Here is an 8654-nt window from a genome sequence, read left to right as displayed (position 1 = left end):
GTCGCCCAAAACACACACCACCAAACAATCCTCTATAAATAGCCCTCAAATGACACCATTTGAAGGTACGCGAGAGTCCGCCCCTTCTTTTTGCCCTTAAATTTCTAGACCTTGACTTTCCGAGTCAACATACGACATGTATTATCGACCTACGGATTGAAAATACGAGCCTTACATATTGTTTGGTACTGTCATCGTGCATTAAATCACTTGTCTTACCACTTCGACCAACTACACCATCATTAAAGCAAAGCAATACTCCATATTTTACAAAAAAAGATTTAAATCAAACTTTCCGACTCACGAGTTTTTACACTTTGTCGATTCTTTGTCAACCAACCTAGCATGTATGTATGAAGGTGTAATTAATCCTCTTCTTTTATGTTCTTTTTATCTGTTTTTATGGCTTTAACATGATAAAACATGCATAACATGAACCAAAATACATATTGATCGAGCTAAAACTAAGTTTTAACCTGAGGCAGAAGCTCCTAGTCACAACTAGGTGCCTCGCGCCTCTTATGGCACCCCGGGTCAGAACTCAAACGTGTTTGAGTTCGTCTTTCTTTCATTTCATTTCTTATTTGCAATTGGTTTTTACCATTTCAAATGTTTCAAGTCATTTTTATAACAACCATTTTTAACCATGAATTATATTCATCCTTGGTTCTTTATACCATGACGGTTAAATCCGTGACTCGGTGATAATATTTGGTTAATCACATTTTTAACGGGTATTTTAAAGCCCTCTTTTCATTTGTTTACATTTGTAAAAAAACCATATTAGTCATACACGAATAATCATCCTTGGTTCTACATACCATGCCGGTTTAACCCGAGTACGATGATAAAATTTGGCTAATTATGAAGCAATGAACTTATTATAATTAGTTCATATCAAACATTTTTTAAACTTTAATTACAACGCAATGAACTTAATATAATTAGTTCATATCAAACACTATTTTTACATCCTTTTTGCAAAACTATCCATGTCAAGCTTGTAAAACCGAACCCGACATCGAATATTATCAAGACAATGATAATTATTCCGAGTCTCGTTCTTCATATTAGCACACAAACGGTCTTAATGACCTTTCCAACAAAAGCGGGTTTTAACACCCTTTTGCAAACAATTTCACAAACACTTTTTTTAACAATCAGGAGAGGCTCTATTGGCCGCCTGATGGGAAGCGCCCCAAGGCATCTCCTCCTTTCTACATTTCAAGTCTGGACAAGCCTCCTTGCATCGCCAACAGGCTCGCGCCTCAATGGCTGCTTGGCAATGCTCCTGCCCTATTTCCAGCACTCGTCCAGGACGATCCCGACTTCGGTAAACCTGAATACAGGATGGATCAGATTGATGAGTTTGTATTTTACACATTGCATTCTAAAATACTTTTTAAGACAAATGGATCGTGTTAAGCACCACAAACCTTACTTGGTAAATGGATGTTTAATTTCCGTCTTGCATGCAAATCAACACTAAATCCAACTCGACCTGAATTACTTGATACTTGGATAAACAACCGACATATTAAATCTCACATGTTAGGTTTAAACTTGTGGATGCACATTCATGCATTTAACCCGTTTTATCAACTTTTTCACTTAACCAACCAAGATCGATCACTAGAGGCCGCTATCGCGTGCGGAAATAGGTGTTCGATTAAAGAGCTTTCCAATACATACCCTCACCTATTACTCAAAAACTTTGGATAGTGGACGACCTTATCCAGGGCGAACGAGAGTCATTCTAGCGAGGGATGCTAAAGAGGGAAGATTCCTTATCTTAGTACCTATGTCAATCATCGTTTTTTGCTTCATTTGACCGAGATACAAAGTGGATTCAAACGATTTCCAGGCATCCCATAATTGTTTGGTGGCAACTCTGAACATCTCTGCATCATTTTGAGACCTTCTCCGAGAAGAAACCGACCAATTTAAAGCGATGCGGTCAAAAGCATTTCTACGCCACCAAGCGTGGCTTACCTACTACTGCACGTCCATAGATCGGATTGGCGTGTAGGTGACCCATGTCCACACCTCCCCTTTTCGTATCATATGAATTGCCATATTCTTCACTTCTTTCTTTAATCTTAGCATGAAAAATGCGGTCCATAAGGAGTGCACCGACTTCCTACTCATGGCATCGGCCACCACATTGACTTTTCCTTCATGGTACACTATCTCCATGTCATAGTCCTCAATGAGGTCAATCCATATTCTTTGTATCATGTTCAACTACTTTTGGCTATAGATGCATTTCAAACTCTTGTGATCGAAAAACATCTTAAAGGTTGCTCCATACAAGTAGTGTCTCCAAATCTTCAAGGCAAAGACAACAACTCCCAACTCTAGATCATGTGTTGGATAGTTCTCCTCATAGGGCTTCAATTATCGCGATGCATAAGCAATGCCTCTACCATTTTGCATAAGTACACACCCCAAACCATTCTTTGAAGCGTCGATATTTTTGGAGTAAGTGTCCTCAACAATAGTGCGATCACATTAATAAATCTCATATAAGAATACGTAAGGTATGATTCAATATATATAATCAACTGATCAACATTAATCGATAATGATTGGCTAACTAGAGTTTGACATTACTGTCGTTTGACGGTGGTGGTCAGTTGATCCCTTAAGGTCACACCTAAAGGACGATTCCCTCAATTGTAAAGTTAATTAATTGTATATCGATACAAATTAATTAATTCATTAAATTGAACAAATTTATTTATAAGAGACAATTTTATATCTTATTGTAATTTAATTAAATAAGAATCAATTTAGTAATTAATATGTTATATTACTAAAATTGATTAATGTTTATGAAACATTTGAGATAAGAGTAATTAGTTAATCATAATTACAAAATGTTGTAGATTATATTAACTAGACTTAATGTGATCTATTTTATTTACATGTAATTGTGAATTACTTGTTAATTTGTCAATTGTAAATTATTTGATATATATATAATGATATTTAATTGTTAAATATGCATTTATATTACTAATGACATGTTACATGTCACATGTCACAACATATTACAAATGACAAAAAAAAATTGGAGTCCATTTTAAGTGATAAAAACCGGTTGGATTAGGGGTTAGTGGGTGATGATTTTGTCATTAGTTTATTGTATGCTTAGGACATCATCATTACACCATAAGCATGCCTTAAAACCCTAGGACCTACTCTAACTTATGGGTAAGAACAAAAGGGGTTTTGAGACGAGAAATTACTCTTCCCTATCACTTGAAAAACCGGTTCCCCTCACACAAAAGAAGAGGAAGTTGTTCTTATTTTGTTGTTCATTTTTTGAAAAATGATCTTATCTCATTCTCCCACTAGAAAAAGCATAAAAATAGTTTTATGTTAGGTTTTTCTAAAATCTAATAGACCTCACATATTACTAATGTAGTAATAATTATAATATTAGATTTATATTTAAGGTCACTAGAAATATTATCTAGTTAATAATATTTGTAGTATTGAGGGATAGTCTTGGTGCAACTAAGAAGAGGTATTCCACAATGAATACTTGAAGATTTTGGAGGATCATCCTAAATATGTTTAAGCTCAAGATCTAGGTTAGGAAGGTGTTCTAACCTAGTGCCCATATTTCGTCCATTATCAATGTAAGAAAATCGTTTTCTCCTAACCTTGTTAATTTTGTTTTGCATGCACTAGATCTAATGACTAAATCAAAGAGTAATTTATATCATCATTTAAATGAGTTTAATTAAAAGGTTATTGAATCCTTTCAAGTGGTATCAGAGCATAGGTTGTGCATGCATAATCGGTTTGGTTTTTCCAAGTTAAATGTAACTTAATTAAAACTAAAATTTGTGATTTATAAGGATAAAGGCACGGAATTTTTTGCATATAATATATTCTAGTTCTAAAATATTTTTAGGTCATGTTGATGATTTATGGATGATTATTGCTTATTTTAATGATTTTTAGTGAAATAATTACATTTAAATGAGTAAAATGAACTTTTATTTACTAAAAATAGTTCAACTTTGAAACTGACCATAAAATTTTAGTATGATCTCACATGCATATTTTACTTATTGTATGTAAAAGTTCGTATTAATGTGATTAATATTGCATGATGTACGATTTTTGTGTGATAAAAATGTTATAAATGGAGGTAAAATGACTAAAAATAGTCAAACCTCGATATAGGTCGTGACATTTTAATATGATTTCACATGTATATTTTACAGATTGTATGTAAAATTTGAGATGAATGTGATTTGTTATGCATGATTTATAATTTTAATGGTTAAAATGATATAAATAGTGACTATTTTTACCAAAAATAGCTAAAATGAATTTTATGGCACAAAATTTTTCTCTAATATTGTATATATTATATAGACATTAGATCTAAAGTTTCATGATTAATTTTTATTGATTTGATGTATTTATTGATTTTTATGTGATAAAATCGATAAAAGGGCAACTTTATTAGTCATTAAAATTAATTCAAAGTTTTTGGTTGAAATTTTGCCATTTACAGGTTCTGGAAATTATTTAAGAACGTTCAAAATTTTTATTTTGATTTTTCCATAATTTTTATGTTTAATTTGAATTAAATGGTAAAAGTGATGATTTATACGATTTATTAATGAAGTAAATTATAAATATTTTGTGGGCAAATTTTATTGAGTTTTTGGAATCTTGGTAATATTACAGTATTTAAAAAAATATGATTTTGAATTGTTCCAAATTTTTATGATTTATTGGGAATTATTTCATAATGTTTATGATTAAGAGAAGTTTAATAAGCAATAATAGAAAATCAAGTTGAATTATTGTCAAAAATTGTATAAAGACTAATTTTTGAGTCCTAAGAATGTCAGTATAATTAACTTGGCTTAAATTTGATTTAAGTATTGATTTAAGATTTTAATAAGTTATTATCACGCATTTCCATAAAGCCGGATTATATACGATATAAGATTTTAGTAGGGCGATTTGGCACATTAATTTGGCATGTTAGACACATATTATTATGCTCCAATTTTTATTGATGAATGTTATATTTTATTTATATAATTTTGAATTATGTAATTTTATCTTAGTATGACCTTAGTTTTAATCGGTATTACCCGTAATGTAAGGGATTACCGATTCGGTTGTAATTTTATTGTGATCTCGTATCACTTTTATATTTACTAGTTTTTAATATTACAAATGTATAATAGGAATAGCTATGTATTTTATTATATTTGTTATTCCGGAGTTCCTTCAAGATGGTGCCATTCGGAAGGTGTTTCGACAAGACGGAGTTTTTTTGGAAGGCGTGCCATATGAAGATTCTAGGGATCAAAGGAGTTGGTTTCCGAATTTGTAATAGATTATTAGATTTTCTACTTTAGGAAAGGCCATACTAGGAAATTTATTTATTGCTTTGCATTTTTCCTTTATATGTTGCATGCATTGCCACACACACACACACACACACACACACACACACACACACACACACACACACACACACACACACACACACACACACACACACACACACACACACACACACACACACACACACACACACACACACACATATATATATATATAGTCTTTTCGACCATGTCGATTATAATTATCGTTAGTTCACTAATATAGTTCACATAAAAGTGATAGATAATAAATCGACAAGACCCTCACATATTTAAAATTGAGATTAGCCTTTCCAAATAGTAAGACCCATGAATCCCTTTGATATTTGGGGTAGATTCGGTTTCCCGGGGTACTTTCATTTTTATTGGGTAAGTGGGGTAATAAAATGTTATTACATGCGAAATTTGGTTGGACTCAACGGGATATAAAGACTAGTCTTATGTTCCGGGGCTAGAGATGGGTTTATGAAATTCATCGACCGAGAGTTCTAAGGTAGAATCAATTAAAGAGTTAATTCGCCAAATTTATTCAGTATGGGATATAACGGTTTCCCGTGCCCATGTTTGTGTGAATATAGATCTCGGAATCATTTATATAATTAGGTGGAGGTCATTATATAAATGCTTAACGATGAATGTTTCTTTTCCCACTATTTCGTTGTTTTATGTAGTTCTTTATTACTTCTCCTATTAATATACGATACCAATTTGATTGTAACACGAGTCTCCGTTAAACCACTATAGCCAAAGACAAATAGAATCTCTTTCTAACTCCTCAATTGAACAGTTTAAATAGGGCACAGACTAGCACCATAGGAATCGTTCTATTCCATAGAACTCCATAGGAGTTGTCCTATGTCATACTCCCTCCCTCCCGGTCATTTGTTGTCCTTTGGTTTTGGCACAAAGACCAAGGAAAGGAGAATGGGCCAATTACTAAATGACAAGTGGAATGAATTGAGTGTGAATGATCAAATTACTCATCAAATTCATTCTTAAAATAGAAAGGACAACAAATGACTGAGACACCTCAAAATGGAAAAGGACAAAAAATGACCGGGACAGAGGGAGTATACGATTAGCATCTTAAATTCCTAACATGCCTATGTATGATGTCTTGTGAAAATGTGTGAATAGAAGTAATGATTAGTCAAAATATGTTTTGATAATATCTTCTATGCATCCACGGTTCAAAAGTCTTATTGCTCAAACTAAACACTTGTCATCAAGCACTTAAGTAGTTAAGAACATGACAATGTTAAATTAGTAAATTGATTTGTTGGAAATTTTGATTAACCAAATACCACAATAGTGTTAACCCTTTTGAAGGATTAACTAGGAATTTATATGAAGATAAGTCTTCATCAAGTAGAAATTCTTGAAGTCAGTGGGAGCAATAAGAAGTAAGTACCTATTTTAATCGTTAAGGATAGAACTAGGTAAGAAAAAGAAGGTGTTAGACACTAAAATAGAGACAAACCCAAATAAGTAAAGATCTAGGAAGTGGGTCGTGTGACTCCAACATATTCCTTCCTGAATATCTATGACATTGACATTGCATTCTTGCTAATTACCACATCATGAGTATTTGATATAAATTTGTAAATCATGTTAGAAATTGCCACATTTCATGATTATGAAATATGGCAAAAGGATGTCAAAACCACCTTTCTAAATGGGTATTTAGAGGAGGATGTGTACATAACACAATCCGAGGGTTTTGTAAATCCTTAGAATCCTAACATTGAATAATCGTATGACGACTAGCATAAATGAAATTGATATGAATAGAACTAATAAAGTTGCCACTTCATCCAAAGACATATAAATATTATACTATGCTTGATCTAGTTTCTGATTTAGAGATGTAGCCCAATAATTGTTATGATGTACAATATGTCTAAATAAGAATATAATTCAAGTTTTTGTATAAAAGGCAAAGGGTTTCTCAATTATGCAATTAAAACAAGCGTTGTGCCCTAACATACCATGATTAAGTTTATGGTGAGACCATACAAACAAGGTAATTATATTCAAACTAGAAATAAAATATCATATATATACAAGACTCGAATTGGTGATCCCAAATTATTTCTCATTTCTCGATTGAAAATCGCATTAAAACTAGTTTTGACTAGTATCCCACACCATTCGATTGTGAATCTCATGAAATGTGCGAATCTTGTATTCAAAACAAGATGTTTCGTGACTTTTCTTAAAAAGTATAGAGAATAGAATAAGTTATTCACCTAATTACACTTCAATGTGTATGGTCGAATATATTTTCAATCTGAGAAGGTCATTATTACTTCTTCTCTTTTACCGACGAACTAGTTAGATACTTAGTATCCACTTAATGAGGTAAGAATTATTCAATGAATTCTTCTTATGAAATATAAAAACCAAAGTATTAGTACTTTGTTTAGGATGAGAACCATGAAGTAATGACTTTATTTTACACCAAATAGAGAGTGATATGGTATCACAAGTTCACTTTCATTACGATACGATTGCATCTTTACATTGTAGTTGGAGGTAGTTTCTGTTATAAAATTTATCTGGCATTCAAATTTTCGACCAATATGGAACATAGTTAAAGCAATCATCTACTTTTCATATGAGATATGGTTAGGCATGGTACCTAAATTGTAACTTGTTTCGATAGTAAACATGTGCTCCTTCTGCCTACATAATCATGAGAACAAAAGGTTTGTGGCTCGTGATGCTGTCTATTAATGAAAAGAGGGTTATTTATTAAAGACAGAGTGGGAAAAAATGTTCAAGAGCCACAAACTGAGAATAAGACGTAGAAAGATGTTCCTTCTTGGTCAAAATCAGTAATTATTTATTTGAAACCTAAAGTGGACAGGAGTCACGTTATTTTTTGAAAATAAAAAACCTGTAACTTATTAAGATGCTTTATCTAGTTTCAACTCCGCAAAAGTCCAAACTGAACATAAACATTAAGATTTTTCCATAGTTTTGGTTGATTGGTGGTAAGAGGTTTACACCAATTGCAACGTTTCGTTAAATTCGGATTTAGTAATATTATTTGACTGTTGGATTTTAAAATCATCTTGCATGAGTTTTGTAAATCGCAACTATTCTAAAGTAGGTTACGAACTTAAGAAGAAGTCTTACGTAGAAGTTAAGGAGTTGAATTGTATGTTTATTCATGTGATAAAATTTTCTCGAATTGTCGAGTAGTTTTCTTTATACATGAAGTTC

Source organism: Silene latifolia, chromosome 1 (assembly GCF_048544455.1).
Source record: "Silene latifolia isolate original U9 population chromosome 1, ASM4854445v1, whole genome shotgun sequence".
In the NCBI taxonomy this organism is placed as follows: domain Eukaryota; kingdom Viridiplantae; phylum Streptophyta; class Magnoliopsida; order Caryophyllales; family Caryophyllaceae; genus Silene; species Silene latifolia.
Note: the sequence above shows the minus strand (reverse complement) of the source record.